Raw genomic sequence first — 15,639 nt, 5'->3', positions numbered from 1 at the left:
GGTTGCGTTGATTTTTTCGTACATCACCAATACAACTTCTGTTTTTGCCGACCTCTGTCGCTGTCCCATCTACTACTTCGTCATCAAATCAGCAGATTCCTTCAAAATCGTTGATAGCCGCTTAACGGCTTCATATTGGCTTGATTGCTTTTTATATACCAGAGCTTGGTGTTAGATATGACCACGTTTTGATCCTCGATAAATTTGTTCAGGTTCACGTATCTTGAGCAATCATTGCGCTCACGAGAGCCTCAACAAGTCCAGTAGAGATATTAAATCCAATTAGATGCCTTAATTCATACTCTATCTTACAATTGTCTATGGCGTTAACAAAAATAGGGCCACTCATTCCGGACTGTGCTAATTTTTCTATCTGCAAGCCAAACTATATTCGCCATGGTATTGTGGCGAAATGTAAAACCGACACCGATGCTATGAATTTATTTTTGCTACGAGCGAGTACACAAACAACACGAGTCTTGATAGAAATTAATCAGAGTTTATAATACAAACTTACTAATTTTTGAAGTGAAAACTTCTTTAGAATCGTTGGGAGTGATTTGAGAAAAAGTGAAACGAAAAAGCGATCATCTTGGCTTCGAAGCGTTATATTATATGTTGATATAAACGTAGCGACGAACTAAATAACTTTTAGGCCAGCGCCAACAGCATGGCGCGATAGCCGAGCGGCTAGCAATGTGAGCTTCCGATCCAAAATTCTTGGTTCTGATAGATCCTCCATCGGAGGACAACAAATGTTAAACTGATTTTTGGAAATGGGCGGAGTGTTTTAGGGGCTTACTCCACCTCTGCCACGGGTTGGCCCGGTATTGCAGTACCGCCGGGATTTCGGCCTTGAATAAATACAAGAAGAAATATACTAATGCATTTAGCTTTGGTGGGAAGAGACATAAATTTTTATATGAATACAAGTAGACGAAAATGGAAGAAATTTGTAAGTCTGTTTCTTCGGTCCGTTTGGGTATTTTTTTTTGACAACATCGAAACCAAAGCATTTGTCTCATATTTTAGCTATCATAAGCCACTCGTATCATTTGTTGAAATTGAAAACATTGAGGATGAATAATAATAAAATGAAGAAAATAAAATATGAACTTTATAGCAATATTATAATGAACCTATAATTATCCCGCCCCTAATGCTGCTTTCGTCTCATTCTCTCTCAGTTTGTTTTACGGAAGGTTTCACTTCTATCGCGTCTAACCGTTAGACTGGTATTTTTTTTATTTTTACCTAGCAATACTATAAAATTCAATGCTATTCGTGTCGATGGATAAGCTTACGTTTCTTAAATTAATACTGCCATATAATCTTTCCTCACCTACTCATATTTTCAATTTTATCCTAACTTTACCAACTTTTCGAAATCAATGTATGGCCGCAAGTTTTATTTCGGTTCCCAAGTCCAATTTATGTGAATCTCCCCAACACTTTAGGGCTATCAATATTTTGCCAGCACCCAGTTGCTTCAAAGCTGTTAGATTTGATATTCATAATATATTTGAAGGGCGGACATCTTACCTCCTTCGGTAACACTTTACTTTCCATTCTTGCTATTCTCTCTCTCTATCTTTTGATAGATTTAATTATGAAATTTTACTTTTAAGTACTATTTTGGCTTTTATTTAACATTAATTACATATCCCTACTATAACTTATATAGGATAAGTCATAGATAACTTTTCCTGTCGCAATAAATTAATTTATGGAGTGCTTCAAGACTCAATCCTGGGCTCCACTGTTATGAATATTAAAAGTGAAGGAGCGACTTGAACGAAATCCCCGAGGAAGTGACAATCAAATGACGACAGAACTGAAAATATCTGCCCGTAGCACTCGCCGCATATTGAAAAATTATCTCAAAGTCAAGCCTTACAAGATCACACCAAAGCAGCAACAAGTCAGACTCGAGAGAGCGGAGGAGTTGCTTCGTTTGGCCGAAAACGGTCAATTTCCAAAAATTGTGTTTTCTAACGAGAAAATTTTTCAAATTGAGCAACTCGTTAACTCCCATAACGATAGGGTTTATTTGACCGACCGTTCCTACGAGAATTTAAGTCATCGATTGGCCACCAGGAGGCACCACCCGCCCCAGGTAATGGTTTGAGCCGCTGTAACCGCAGATAGGCGCTCTCCAATCGATTTCATCGAGCCTGGCGTCAAGGTAAATGTGAAATATTATTGGGAAAGTATTCTGGAAGTGGCTTTGGAGCCGTAGACAGACAAACATTTCGGTGGCAGACCATGAACGTTTCATCCGGACTCGGCACCGTCTCACAAAGCTCGAATGGATCGACAATGGCTAAAAAACAACGTTCCGAGCTTCATAACGTCCACAAAATGGCTCTCAAATTCACCAGACGCGAATCCGATGGATTATTCTCTTTCGGCCATTTTGGAGAGCAAGATCCGAACTAAAAGATTCACCAATCTCGAGGCGCTGAAAAAATCCATTGTCTGCGAGCTGGCCAAAATACCAGCAAGTCACATTCAGGCCGCTTGCGATTCGTTTCTGGACCGTCTCGAGGCCATAGTCAAGGCAAAAGGTGGTCACATTGAGCAAAAGTAAATTTATTCTTAATTTTGCATTATTTTCACACATTTTTTACTTTGAATTGAATAAAAGTAATTTTCCAAACTAAATGTAAGGCCATTTTAATTGAATACCCGAAATGAAGCAACAAAAGTTGACCTGTCTGAACGTAGTCTTACTAATACTCATTAAGCTCTTTCAAACAAATTTAATTTTTAGCAGCCTTTTTCCACTGCCAGCAACACAAATGTATTATACCAGTTGCTTCAGCCGCCGTAGCCACTCGGTAACGCATGGCGTATCGAGGGCGCCGCGAGTTTCCCTTTGGACTAAAAGATTGTTATGAGTATTTGTGTATAGTAATGCCTCTGATATCAAAACTTCAATTCGTAATCTTAACTTATTTTAGACAACACTTAGCACTTTGCAAGTAAAAGTCGCAAATGTTCTCACATTTATACTAATGATTTACCCGTTAAAGTGCAAAATTGTTTAACTAGAATTAATGTCAACTTTCTCAGAATTAAATCTATTCCATATCTTTTCTACATTTTTGCTTGAAAAACTGATAAATTATCCCGTGATTCATATCAACATATATTCGATACTCAAATAATATCATTCCTCCTTCATACATACATGCATATCCTGATTTTTTTTTTATTTTACTATTAACCGTCTTCATTCGATTTACGAAAATCATTTCAATTTTTAATTTCACGACAGGTATATTATTAAATCATTCGCACAGACGGGCACAGTGACGTCCTTACTTTTTTCTACTTTAAAGTAGCGCGGTGTATGTGGTTATGTGGGTACGATTTTAGGCATTTCACTTGCACGCCCCACACGATCGAAAAGCGAACTTGTGGGTTGATGATGAATATGGTACTTTTTAGATGTCTACATATATTAATAGACAGTCTAATTTAAAACACACATTCGCCTGTTTATATAAATATACACTGATATCATTCATATCTGCCCATTCCACACCGCGCTGTACATAGTATGTATGTATGTACATTGTTGTACTGTCGCGCAAAGTCGCTGCCGTTGATTTGTGAAATCTCGTAAATCTCATAAATCTTTCGGAAAGTAATACCCTTAAATACCTGGTTAAAAAAGAATCTCCTCTACTATCCTATTTTCGGCAAGTCTAGTCGAGAGTAGCTAAAAAACTTGGTTGGAAAAATTGTAATATTGTTTTCTTCTTCTTCTTAATTGGTGCGATAACCGCTCACGCGATTTTCGCCAAGTTTAACAAAACGCGCCAGTCATTTCATCCACACCAAGTGAAGTCAATTCCGTCTCCCCTGATCTTTCCAACGCAAAGGAGGCCTTCCTCTTCCTCTGCTACCACGAGCTGGTACCGCATCGAATACTTTCATAGCCGGAGCGTTTGTATCCATTCGGACGACATGCCCAGAATGATCTTGATTCGCTGCGCTATGTCTATGTCGTCGTAAAGCTCACACAGCTCATCCTTCCATCGCCTGCGATATTCGCCGTTGCCAACGTGCAAAGGTCCAATCTCACGCAGAATCTTTCTCTTAAACACTCCAAGCGTCGCTTCATCGGATGTTGTCATCGTCCAAGCTTCTGCGCCATACGTTAGGACGGGCATGATGAGAGTCTTGTAGAGTGTTACTTTTGTTCGTCGAGAGAGGACTTTACTGCTCAATTGCCTACTTAGTCCAAAGTAGCACTTGTTGGCAAGAGAAATTCTACGTTGGATTTCCAGGCAGACATTGTTATTGGTGTTAATGCTGGTTCCTAAATAAACGAAGTCTTTTACAACCTCGAAATTATAACAGTCAACAGTGACGTGGTTGCCGATACGCGAGTGCGCCGACTGTTTGTTTGATGACGAAAAGATGGTGTGTGTCGATTCTCCTTTCATGTGCCTTTTCCAAGATTTGGCGTATTTGGTCGATGATAGACTTTCCAGGTCTATAGCCACACTGATAAGGTCCAATCAGTTGGTTGACGGTGGGCCTTTCACACAATACGCTCGCTAGAATCTTATAGGCGATATTTAGAAGATTAATCCCGCCGTAATTGGCACACATTGCAGGATCGCCCTTCTTATGGATTGGACAGAGCTATTCTCACCTCGTCATGGTCGTGTAGCGGAACGACAATTCCGTCGCCGATGATTGGGGTATCGGGATCTTCACACTCTCTCTGACATGCGCAGCTATCACTGTTTATCAGGTTCGAGAAGTGTTCCCTCCATAATTTAAGATTGCTCTGGATGTCAGTCACCAGTTCGCCGTCTTTGTTCTTACAGGAAAATGACCCGGTCTTAAAACCATCTGTAAGCCGCCGAACTTTCTGGTCGAATTTTCGGGCGTTGTTCCTGTTGGCCAGCATCTCAAGCTCCTCGCACTCGCGTATTTCAGCCTCTCGCTTCTTCTTTCGGATAATACGTCTCTCTTCCTTTTTTAGCTCTCTGTAGCGATCCCACATGGCTCGCGTTGCGCCCGATCGCAACGTGGCTCTATAGGCGGCATCCTTTCTTTCTGCGGCAGCATGACATTCCTCGTCATACCAACTGTTTTTTTGGGCTCGCCGGAATCTGATTTCTTCTTCGGCTGCGGGACGTAGGGAACGAGAAATGGTGCTCCATTGCTCGTGCATGCCGGTTTGTTGGGTAATACTCTCTGAGAGCAGGAGTGAAAGTCGAGGGGGATATTTTTTTACTTTGCAGAATTCAGCGAATGACTTTGTTAAATGCCTTACTATTGGGTCAGGATGGTTTTTAACTATTTGTTATTGCTCGGTAGCTCAGCGTTCTAAGAACGACAAACATGTCGGATGTCGACAAACATTTGGAAGTTGATTTTTATAAACTGTGTGCCCTTGTCAGTTGGTTAAGTCTGGAGCAGCCAATAAAACTGGAATATGATTGGTTAAATCGGTTATTTATCCAGAACTCAACTAGCGCTTCCGAACCATTTTGTTCCCACATCCGCGCTACCAACTTGTTTAGCTAATCTTCTCTGTATCGTTCCAATTTTAGTAAATGTTTCGTCGAAGCAAGAACAATTGGAACATACTTACTTGAAACTTCTAGAAGTCCCAAAGCTTTCACTATTGTCTAGACTCCTCAAATACCTTGGTGGAGAGAATACAGAAGGTTTGCGACATCCGCGAACCACTAACCCACTACCAGACTTAGCTGATCATCCGACGTAATAATTGGATATTTGTTTTAATTTTATTGTTTTATTATATATTTATATATATTGGCGCTTACACTATTTTTGGGAGTTTCGCCGAGCTCCACCTCCTATTTGAGGAGGTATGCGTCTTGATGTTTTCCACAAATGGGGGGACCTACAGTTTTATGCCGCCTCCAAACGGTAGATGGTTTTTTTATGAGGTACTGTTCATTGGAGTAAATTAATTTTTATTGCTATTTACTGGCGAATTTTTTGAACTACGCCAGTGCTCCACCAGTCAAAAGAGCGTTGTGCAACTACAGAGTAACCTGAGTGATGCGACTTTCTCTGTGAGTTGTAGCGTTCGCTGCTCCGAACAGTATCATCATTAAGAGGTATAAAGCGAAATATTACACTAACGTAACTATCGCAATGCCATCGAAAGTTTTCAAAATTATCGGTAGTATTTGATAGATTTATTCTTCATAAGCCTCTGTTTTTATTTACTCTATTTGTAATTTATTAGCCAATACTTAATAAGATCTTTCCGCGGAATCCTGAAGGGTATCCTGGTCGAAAATCTATTAAAGTCGTTCGACATTTTTTTTACTGTTACTGTTACTCTTGCTGTTTACTCACACCATCGAAAACTATCGTTAGAATATCAAACCCTTTCGGTCACTAAAGATGATGCCCATTTGCGATGGTTTCACATTTCCGAGAATTAGCTGTGACATGCCTGAGTATCTATTATTCGGTTTGTTAAACGAATATTTCAAGCTCTGTTTCGAGATATCTTCCATATTTGAATTTGATTATTGAAAGCCTTAACGAATTTATAGCTACTTCATAATAACGATATTTCACTTCAAGCTATATTGGTGGGTGATTTTTTAATGTATTATGTTTATTATATATGATTGTATAAATACACATATAAGTACTTTCATACATATTTACATCATACGAACATGCTATGTACATATATACTCTATAATAATTCATATGCATTGAAGATATATGTAGCCTACTCCTACAATCCAAATAGTCGACTTTTCTCATTCAAATACTTGAAAGTGCATATGAGTACTTACTTGCGGCTGTGGGTGGGTGCAACCGCCTTTAAAAGCGAATGCCTTGTAAACCCCAAAAAGACGGTTAGAAAATAACGACACAAACGAATATGGTGACGGAAGAAGGCGAAATAAGTGTTGGAAGCGGGGAAAAGGCATAATTCAGTATTGCATATCTCTGTTCGCCGTAAATACACTGCTGCACCGATGCATACAAGGCGAATAGAGGTGCATTAAAGTGCTCTCAGGTAGCGGAGAGTACGTAGAAGCCGTGAGAGCACGAGTGAAATTTAGATAGTGGAAACATTGGAGCTTTGTTTTTTCGCATTGAGTGGATTTCGAAAATGTTCTCATTAAAAATATTTTATACTCTTCGCTCCAACTCATTTGCACACACATGCACATAATCCTATCCATGTGGGAAAGTGGACATTTGAAGGGAATGTGGGGATATGAAAACACTAAAGAGATCCAAACATGGTCTCCGAGTATTCCGCAATAGCTATGTGACAGCCAAGTCAGGCGAATATAAAAATAATGATTTCAAAAGAAAAGCATAGAAATTCGAACGCGATAATGAGAACACCTTGCCGGTAGCTACACACATTCAGGCGTGCACACATAAGCGGGTATGTGTATATTTAAAGTATGTTATGTTTGAAGCGAGAATGAGAGGTGCTTGAGAGTACTTCAGACACACTAAAATCATAGTTCTCTTCGGTCGTTGGCGCTGTTCCGTGTATTAGTGAAAGAAAATGTGCATTAGTATTTGCTGAGGTGCTTTTGTGGGCACGAGACGCCATCGTGGGGAGGCAATAACAACCAAGAACCAGCCAAATTGAACGAACAAATGAATTCAATGTATGTATAAACACGAACGGGGCAAACGAACGACCAAATGAACGAGAATGAACGAACGAATAAACGAAAAACCTAATTGAGGTATCAACACAGCAATGGGTCGCAATGGTTTTTATGAATGAAACCAAGAACGTGTCGCAACAACAATTACAGCAACAACAACCAACAATGACGATGTCGAATATTGAAAACCCGAATTGCATGGGATTAGTTGATGGCATGATAAAGTGCGGTGTGAAGTAGTGTGGTGCAGCGAATTAATGTGAACGCAACGACTAGGGTATATAGGGGGAGCTGACAAAGACGGAAACGACGAAGAGCAACAAACAGCAAGAACAACGGCGATAATGACAGCCATAGTCCCTGCCATTGTAATGAATGGAGGCCGATGCCATGTTGCCTGGCAAGCGTGCAAGGGGCGAATTGAGGCGAATAGAGAAAATGTATGTACATACATATGTATATATAAATAAGTGTGTGTTTGTGTGAAAACACCCTGCAGCCAAAGTTGAGACTGTTTCTGAAAGAGTAGTGGTTCTACTACGCATTTTGTGAATGTTTTCAAACTGATGCAAAACGTCTACTGAGAGATTTTTTTTCAACTGTATGCCTGCTAAATTTTTAATTAGAACTCCTAAATTAGAACCAGCTCAAAACTGAAAGATGTACCGACACTGTGTTAAAAATAACTAATATAGTCCAACGCCACGACCCCAGTTTGCAACAGAATTTAGCAGCGTATACGTGTACCGCATATAAAAACTTGCAGAGACATATTGCAAAGTTTTCACCATTTATTTAAATATTTTTTATCAAATTTCTTAATTTCTTTTTAATAAAAATATATCTCATACTGTAACAAAAACCAAGTGACTTAAAGTTTCAAACTGTAACAAAATTTAAAAAAATTTAAAAAAAAATTCAATAAAATTTTTAGTCAGAATTTTTACAAAAATTTGGAGTGTTTGAGAGAAAGATCCTGTGCAAGATTTTTTGGACCTTTGCACATTGGCACCGGCGAATATCGCAGGCGATGGAACGATGAGCTGTATGAGCTTTACGACGACATAGACATAGCGCAGCGAATAAAGATCCAGTTGCTACGTTGGCTGGGTCAAGTCGTCCGAATGGATACAAACGCTCCGGCTCTGAAAGTATTCGATGCGGTACCAGCTGGTGGTAGCAGAGCAAGAGGAACGCCTCCTCTGCGTTGGAAAGATCAGATGGAGAAGGACTTGGTTTCACTTGGTGTGTCCAACTGGCGCCGGGTAGCACAAGAAAGAAACGGCGAAAAATCGCGTAAGCGGTTATCGCGCCAATTAAGAAGAAGAGCTTAGTAGCCCATGCAATTGTGTTATAATATTCAGCGAGTTTAAAGTGGTTAAAAATTCACATTAGTTTGTAAAAATTTTTTGTTGACGTTTTTATGCGTTTCCTGTAACAAATGCTCAACATTTTTTTGTGTATGGAGAAAATCCACAAGCCCGACGCAAAAAAAAATTGTCATACATCAACACGCTTTTTCGCCACTTCAAAGTTGAACTTTATCAAAATCCAGTGGTCTATAAAACTAAATTCTCGTAATTTTTCTTTTGATGAAAAGTTTGAAACTTTAAATTATTTAGTTTTTGTTGTAGTATAAACTATATATTAATATAAAAATGTGTATAAACAATAAATAAAAATAGTCAAGATTTTTGCCATAACTTTTTATAAAAACTTAGCAGTATGACGGATTACTATTATTGTAAATGCAGGTGTACATAAGTATGTAAAGGTGAACATAGGTTTGTCTGATGTCATACATATGTATGTAGCAGTGAATGCTATGAGGAGTGCTCATGTGTCCCTGGAACTCTTGGAAATCTACTACTTATCCCCTGAATTTCCAAAGCTTATGCAGAAAGTGAGCATTTATTCTTATCTAGAAAACCGGAGGTGTACTCATCTCAGGAACAAAGAAAACGTACTGGGAATCAATTTATTTTGCAGTTGAAGTAATTATCTTCGATCTGTTGTAAATGCTAATATTTTTAGCATGGGCTACGAAGTGTCAATTGCCACCCTGTGCCCATGCAGCAGTGCTGTTATAGTCAACGAACTAACTGAGTTCGAATTGCCGATAAAGATATACAGTGAAACCTCCCACGATCGGACACTCGCAGCTCCACAATTTTTGTTCACTTATGGCGTTCACCAGCGGTTGGTGCGTGGGTCTGACTCGGTAGTGCTCCGATTCGAAACCCAAGGCATGAAACAGTAACTGATAACACAAATGTTTTTCCAATAGCGGTCTCCCCTCTACAGGCAACGGCGAACTTTCGAGTGTAGTTCTGTCATGAAAGCCTTGCTCATTGGTTCAAAATATTTATCAAAGCCTATGGTCTCGATATCGGAATATCATCTCCCGCATCGAAGTCAGAAATATCGTTTGGGCTTATTTGAACTAAAAGCTAAAAAGTTTTACAAATACAGTAGAAACTCGACAATTGCAACACAAATTTGTTTCATTACATACTCAGTACTTGTGACATTGGAAAATTTTTGCTCGATACTTGAAACGCCTTTTGTCTTGTCTTTCTCTTTTGTTCTTTTTACGGTGTATTTTTCAGAATAAAGCTCGGGGAAGTACCGTCGATGTCATTCATGTTAATGTAATGACATTTTTTGAATTGAATCACCTGAATGCATTTAGGAGAAGTACCGTCTAATTAATTTTTTGACGAAATGACAGTTTTGCGTTAACTTTTGCTTAGTGTGGTCGCATATTGGCAAAGAAAAAATTTAGTCTGCTTACAATAAAAGAAAAAGCTGACATGCTCAACAAATCAAATGCAAGAACTTCCATTAATGCATTAGCTAAAAAGCTTGATCTGAATCCAGTGCAGGTAAAAGGGAAACTCTTAAGATTTCATGCCACAATTCAGAAAAATCCTGGAGGCTTCCTCGCTAGCAATGGTTGGGTTGCAAATTTTAAAAAGAATCCTTTAATACAATGGCTAAAAATATGCGGAGAAGAATTATCAAGTAAGAGTGACGTCATCAAACTCTTTTTGAACAAATTTAATTTTAAGCAAAAATGGCTTAAATAAACAGGTAAAAGAGCTCCTCAGTACGCAAAATCTTTCAGACAAAGCACTCTTTCTTATTGATAATGGTCCATGTCATCCCATGTTAAATACGAATAAAATTATAACGGAGGAGGCTATATCAGTAATCAATATATGTATGTATGCTTGGATTCGACAGAGCAAAACAATGCTTGTTTAAACGATGCTCTGAGCCTCTGCAGAAATAGTCTGTAGAACAAGCCATTGTGTGGAAAACAAATCGCGAAAATTTCTTTAATTTGAAACTTATCGCTTTAAAGTGTATTTAATGAATATAATAAAAAAATAAACTTGGATTACTATCAGTAAAATAAATATTTTAATTTGTATGGAAAAAACGCAAGTACTGAGAACAACCTCGAAGTTTGCACCGAGCGCAGTTATTGTTACGTGCAAGAATCGAATGTCTACTGTAGATAAAAATAGCATTTAGAAATGCTTATGCATATCCTCATATGTTTTATATCAATCTTTATTAGCGGAAGTATGTATGTCTGATATGCAGATTTGGCTACTAATTTTAGTTATTCTGCTCTCTGTTCAGTCCGTTGTCCGTGGATAATTCTCTGGCGTCCGCTTATAAGAAATTTTTCTTTTGGTCATTGTCGTAAATTTTTATAAAAAATAGTTCATTTATGTGTTTCAGTATAATAAGAAGTAAACTGAAAATATACATATTTAATCATAGATGATAATTTTCATACAGAGTTTTTTAAAGTGAAATATCTACTGTTTTTTTTTTTGTTTGTTTTTTTGAGTATTTTTGTAATTTTTTATAATTTTTTAGGGCAAACATATTTTTGTGGGAAATTTTTTTGTTTATATTTTTCTGTTGAAAATTATTAATATTTTATGTCGTCATTTGGAAAAACTCTCTTAAAAGTTGTTCTTTGTTTTATTAATGGCTGATACTATATTTAGTGATCCCTACAAATTTCATAATGGGATTCCATAAATTTTTGAGTTTTATTCACAGATGTACAACAAATCAGTGCGAAATATTGGTCTAGCGTAGCGTTAGCATGCGTATCGTTTTTGGTGGCAAAAAGTGTACAGAAGTCAAGGGGGAATGTATGCGCGCACGATCAGTTTTCTGACAATTCGCTTTCACCGTATCCACATTTTTGTTCAAGTGCGCCAATATTCAAGCGAAAATTGCCAGCTTAAACAAAAAACACACAAGGAAAACAGCAAAACAAAGTCATCGTGTAAATGCACGAAGATTTTCAAAGACTTCTTTCAAATAGAATGGGCAAGAAATCAGGGCTCTGGCTTTTACTCATACGACTATATTAAGCCCATTTCCCCATCTAGTCATTCTTCGTTACTAATCGCTTCTATACCCGAATGAAATCGCTTACATCATTCGTAAATTTGCGTAAAGGATAATCAATTATCCCTATATACATCCATACATACCTTTTAAAGGATTTGGTACATTTTCCGGCAGAGCTTCGTCAGGTTGATCTGGCTGGCTGAAAGCCATCACATAGACCTATTGATCCTTAGACCTTTACGTATCTTTGTAGTATACATCTTGTAATGCGTCTGCGTCTTTTGCGAATCTAAGTAAACTCTGAAGCTCTATCCCCGAGAGGCATTCTAACTTCGCATATTGTAAAGCTCCTAATCATTTTAATCTGGTTCTACGAGTAGTTAACGCAGGGCAAGAACATAGAAGGTATTCTAGCGTTTCCCTCTCTTCCAGTTCATTGCAAAATCTGCAGCTATCGTTGTTTGTAATTCCTATCTTGTATACGTGCGCCGCTAGGAAATTGTGGCCTGTCAGCATACCTACGATAGTTCTGGTTTCTTTTCTAGACAGAGCTAGTACGAATCGGGCGTATTTAACTCCATTCTGAGTACACATAACTTTCGCGGTTTTGCAAGTAGCTCGATTATTCCACCTTCTGTCTATCCGTATCTTCATGTCTGCAGCGATGTCATTGTATACCGCATGTAAAGGTTTCAGTATGTCGTTTTCTTGTTCGAATTGTCTGTAAACAGCGTTTTCGGCAATCTCATCTACAATTTCGCTTCCTGCAATGCCTTTATGTCCGGGTACCCAATAGATATGCAACCGTCTGTCTGCGGCTAATCTCTCTATGGCTTTCCTGCTTCTTTGAACATTTTTAGATGAAATTCCATATGAGTTTATTGCTTTTATCGCCGCCTGGCTGTCAACGTATATATTTATTTTGGAGTTGCTTGCTGTCTTTGCGAATGCTATTTCCGCAGCCTTACCTACAGCAAAGACTTCTGCTTGAAAGATACTGCAGTGGTCAGAAAGCTTAAATGGCTGCCTGATGCCTAGCTCTGCGCAATAGATCCCTGCCCCTACTCCGTCTAACATTTTGGACCCTGCTACTCATGTCTATTGAGCTATGTCCGAATGTTTTACAGGTAAATTCGCCTGTCGCGCTGAGTCTTACGGCAGATTTAGCTGCTAGGCATTCCGCCGCAATATAAATCGGTGACAAGTTGAGTATTCTTTCAAGCGCTTCCATTGGAGTAGTTCTCAATGCACCTGTTGTGCAGAGTGCACCAATACGTTGAATACTTTCCATAGGCTTTTTATATGTCGGTTTTCTTAGCGCGGTCCACCAGTATTACTGGTATATTTCGCTGCGTTTTACAGCTTCGCGGATTTTTTTGTAGGAAAGTGCACGAAAACTGTTCAGTAGGAAATGCTTCTGTGTCTAGCAAGAATTATTATTATGTATCAGGAGCCTTAATGGACTATATACCATGCCCGTTTTATTCGCCTAGTATCAGGCAGTAAATAGGGTTTACCGGAATCATCTAGAACATTTGCAAGACTTGTCGGACAGTAGACATGTCGCTAAAATTAACTTAACCAGAAAAGTCTAACTCAGCTCCTTTCCAGCAGCTGAGCGTTGAGCACGGAGGGAGCAGTGGACGGCTGAACAAATTGCAATCGAAGCGTATTCCAAAGACAATGATTCGTGTGCAACTGCTCGTCGTATATTTTGTTGATGTTAAAATATTCGACGTTTCCGTGATACCCCAAGTGAGATTTGTTTCGAAAATTTCGAGCAATAAGTTCGATGGCACAGAGCCCACCGCCGGTGCCAGCTGGATCGGGCATACATAGAAATATTGAATAGGTCCCTATAAATTTGCACAATAATCCGCGTCAGTTCGTGTACAAGAGAACGGATGCCCTAGGCTTTGTATAAACTATTGTGCAAGAAATATTGGGGAAGGATTTTCAAGCGCTTGTGCCTAACCATAGCAATTTGCGTAGGCATTTCTGCGAAACAATGTGTTACCGTTATTGGTCACCTAAAGGACATCATCACCCACTTTTAAAACATCAACAGCCACTTGACGGCGCCAAAGTAATAGTTTGGTATGCACTGTAGTGGAATATTAGAACCAAATGTTTTTAGAACTCGTCAAAGATAAGCCACTTATGTGGACGCTGTCTCTTATCAGCGCATTCTGAATGATTATTTTCTGCCAATAATGTGAGAGCATTCTCTCTTCAGTACACACACTTGGTTTGAGCGAGATGGCGCCACGCCGCTGATGATTTATTTCCTAACAAACTGATAAGTCGTTTCGGTGACATATCCTGGCCACCCACGTCGCCCGATCGTACTCCTATACTCTTACCCCATGCGGTGGTACTCCAAAATGAAATCTTTGAAGAAAACGCTGCGACCATCTCAGCACTAAAACAAAATATTGTGCGTGACATCACTCCTCCAGGGAGTGGCACAGAATACGCAGGCCAGATTCGAAGAGTGTATTCGACGTAACGGTCAACATTTAGAAGAAATAATTATTAAAAACTAAAACCAGCACTTGCCTTTTTCGTAGTAGCAATTGAAATAAGCTTTAGCCCATTTTTTTTTATCGGGACATTTAACAAGTACAGCACTCAGACCACATTAAGTCCTTTGTACTGCACTCTGATTCCCTTTTAATTTTTTTTAAATCTACTCGACCTCCGAAGAAATCTGAGTAAATCTTGTTGTGTCAAGGAGCCAAGGTGGTCGCTTCTCAACACATCAGTGCCAAAGACCTAAAGCCTGATTCGAGCGAAGGTGCGGCAGACGGGCGTACGCCGTCCCATCCTCCTCTTCACAAGCTGGGCAGAGTACATGGTAGAACATAACAGGTAACATCAGTTTAGCCCATCTGCAGTCTCTCTCAGTCTGCCAAGCTTGGTTGCGGGTTGTAGTAACCAATTTGCTAACGGTCCAAACAAGTTGGCCTCAGAGCCCATTCTAGCTAAGGAGCCAGAAATCTCGTTACCCGCGATACCAACGTGTCTAGGGACTCTTGTTAGCATCAGGATATTATGTCCGCCGACATAGTTTAACCTCCTTTACAGTATTCGACTACCCTTGAAGGGGTTGAAGAGCTGTTTAGGGCCATGAGCGCAGTTTTGCTGTCGCTGCAAACACATATAGATCTGCCTCTCCTTCTGTTTTCCACAACAAAGTTCATTGTCGCACTCGATTCCACGTAGACACCTGAGCCGGAACGTTCTCGGTCCTAGAGCCATCCGTGAAAATGCGAGAACATTGTTTGCCGGGCTTATTTTCTGAGTTCGAACACAGTTGAGCCTCTGGTAGCACCACACTATATCTCCTACAAAGTACGACTCTGGATGGCATGGAGTCACGGGGCATGGCGAGGTCATTGGATCGAAGTGCATACCAACTTTGTTGTCCAATGCCGGACAGGGCCGTACCAATTCCCATTGTGTTTCAGCCTACAAATGGCCTTCAAGGCTTCTCCTTGGATGAAACCATAGACTAACCAGAGCATCTAATGCCGGGCCTGAAGTAGCCGGAAAAGCTCCGGTGCAACAGGTGGCCACAGCGCGTTGTAATCTCGAT

General features: G+C 39.5%; 1 pseudogene; it reads left to right on the top strand.

Annotated features, from left to right (window-relative positions):
* Window positions 1-644: 644 nt before the first annotated feature.
* On the top strand, window positions 645-863 carry LOC129243290 (U2 spliceosomal RNA; annotated as a pseudogene).
* The last annotated feature ends 14,776 nt before the right edge of the window (window positions 864-15,639 follow it).

This window comes from Anastrepha obliqua, chromosome 3, assembly GCF_027943255.1.
Source record: "Anastrepha obliqua isolate idAnaObli1 chromosome 3, idAnaObli1_1.0, whole genome shotgun sequence".
Taxonomy (NCBI): domain Eukaryota; kingdom Metazoa; phylum Arthropoda; class Insecta; order Diptera; family Tephritidae; genus Anastrepha; species Anastrepha obliqua.
Note: the sequence above shows the minus strand (reverse complement) of the source record. Positions and strands in the feature narration are given on the sequence as shown.